Source organism: Chrysochloris asiatica, unplaced genomic scaffold, assembly GCF_000296735.1.
Source record: "Chrysochloris asiatica unplaced genomic scaffold, ChrAsi1.0 scaffold00020, whole genome shotgun sequence".
Taxonomy (NCBI): Eukaryota; Metazoa; Chordata; class Mammalia; order Afrosoricida; family Chrysochloridae; genus Chrysochloris; species Chrysochloris asiatica.
The window spans coordinates 14267292-14270102 of NW_006408538.1; positions in this window are offsets into that span (position 1 = coordinate 14267292).

The following is a 2811-nucleotide window of genomic DNA, read 5'->3' on the forward strand; positions in this document are numbered from 1 at the left end:
TGTCACGAGGGCGCCCACGCATAAGGGGTTAAGCTGTGAGGCCCTTACGGCCTCATCACCTTCACTGACATTTTCCTCCTAGGGTCCACTTCCAAGTAATTGAAAGTCCTTATTTCTGCAGGCCTCTTGGAAGCATGTAATTCCTTTCTAATCCACAAGAGGTAGGGTGAGCTGTCTAGCCTCAGCTAATATGCAACTGTTACTGGGTAAGAATGCATTCTCTGAATAGATAGCAGATCTCTGATCCATTTTGAGAGAACCATCATGCACATCCATGTCTTTCACGCCTGCTGATCCAGTTGCTCCACCCAGGAGGGCCAGCAATGCTCTCCGCCATGATACAAACCGAAGGGTATGCTCTTACGCATGTCTTGCTAAGCCACCAATGGGAACTGCAGCCCCAGGTGAAATGCAAAAGTGAGAGAACCCGAATAAGCCAAACATTGCAAAGAATTCAATCAAGTTACTTTTTAAGGGTAGAGCATTTACATACCGAGTTATGCCCTAACTTTTATAAATGATATTTATGGCTTTAACTTGAAAATATGTTTGGCATATACATGGATATAACCTAATATACATTTAATGTAATATTAACATCATAATAATTTAGCATAATACTAGTATAGCAAACATCTGAAAATATTAGAAATATTGATATTTCTCTAACACAAAAGTTTTAATTTATTGAGTGAATTCTGTTTTTCATTATCTTACGCATGGAACACAGTGTTTGATATTACTCTGTATGCTAATAAATTAGATATTGTTGTTGTTAAGTGCCGTTGAGTTGGTTCTCACCCATAGAGACACTGTGGGTTTCCAAGGAGTGACTAGTGGGTTTGAACTGCCAACCTTGCTGTTCAAACTGACCTTGTGGTCTAATGCATTATCCTGCAGTACCACACCAGGACTCCAAATGAGGTATTAGGTACATTAATATTCATTATTCATCATGTAGAATAGGTTTCAGTTTTACAACGAGTGTTCTAAATTCATCTTCCAAGAAAGCCACAGAAGACGTTTGTGAGAACATTTATGTTTTACCAGGATATTTGCATATCTCTTTATAAGGCAATTGAACAATTCCTCAAGGAAATAAATGAATACTTAGATATTAAAATTTTTATAGGTACATTTTATTTTCCATTTCCTTTCAGACTGACTTTCTTTTAAGAAATTGCTTGATATTGTTATAACTTGCAGAAGAAAATTGTTGAGAAGTGGTGCTGTTGACATCAGTATGATGTGGGAGTTGAACAATTTCAAAAAGAAATAAAATATGCTTTATAAGTTTGATATATATGGTAACAACTGTCTTTTCATTGTCATTTCAAACTGAAATCTTCACTTCCCTCGTGTTGATCACATAAGAATGTGCCAGAGTGACTGTAATCAGATGATGAATGACTTCCCTGGTCCAGTGCAAAGCAAAGCCGATTGCATCTTCAGATTGAGCAGACCCGTGTATTTGCATCATAGTCTTAGGGATTGCTCTCAGCTCACCTGAGCCTTGGTGTGGCGCTGTAAGCTAAACACTGGACTGCTAACTGTGCTAGCTGTAAGGTTGGCAGTTCAAACCCACCAGCCACTCTTGGAAACCCTATTTAGAGTTACTGTGAGTCAAAACTGACTCAATGACACACACCGCCTTCACCCCCATCATTACCCTCCTCCTGTTGGCCATCAGCAGTAGCTCAATGCACTGTGATGAAGTAACATTAAAGGATGGAGAGGGGGTGAGCAAGTGTTTAAATATTATGCCGAGATGAAAGACATACACTTTGCTAAGGTCCCACCAACAAGTATTGTACGACAAATGAATGAAGTTATTTCTGACTGTCTTTTGTTGCCTCAGACCTGACGAACAAAATTACTTGTTCTAAAATCAATTATTTTATTTATAATATTTCAAATATAAGTTTTTGTGTTCATGTCTAAATTAGAACCTAAATTTTATTTGATTAATTTGATTTATACTTTTTATTTTAATTTTCCATTATTCAAATTTGTTTACATTATTCAAACCAGTTTAAAACTGATGTAATTTTATATCCAGGTCAAATGAATGGCAATAACTAAGGGGAGTACAAAATGAAGGTTCCCAGAAGATGGAAAGAGAAGGACTTGTGAATTCAGACTCAATTTCCTTTAAAGAATGTAATGAATTAGAAAACACCTCTTCAGTTAATGGGTTCTAATAGTTGTACCAGTACCACTAGTGCTAAAATTACTAATAGCAATATGAATATAATAGAAGTTGTTCCAAATTCTGCATCCATTCCTTGCTGTCGTAAAAATAGTAATGATGTAGAAAGTGAAACAATGTAAGAATCTGAAATCGTTGTATCTGTGTTGTTGTTGCTAAGTGCTATTGAGTCGGTTCTGACTCATAGCAACCCTGTATAGGGTTTCCGAGGAGTGGCTGGTGGGTTTAAACCACCGACTTTGCGTAGTTTTCGTTTTCTAATGATATAAATTATTGGACCTAAAGGAGGGCCAGGTGATTGTCAGCATTACAACGGATCATTTGAAAATGTGTGTGGAAAATGCCTAGATGGTAAACAAACAAGATTCAGTAGCTAGAATATATTTCTAGGATGCAATAGCTAGAATGTATTTCTAGGATGCAGAGTAAGAATTTTAAGAAAATTATAATAGGGAGTGGCTTCTGTATTCTCCATTAGTCTCTATATTGGTTTGCAGACTTTTCAATACGAAGTCATTTAAGTCATTGACTTCCTGCAGATGGATTTAGCAATTGGTGCATGATTGATACTGATTGCTAAACATGAAAGGAGTTCAGTTCAG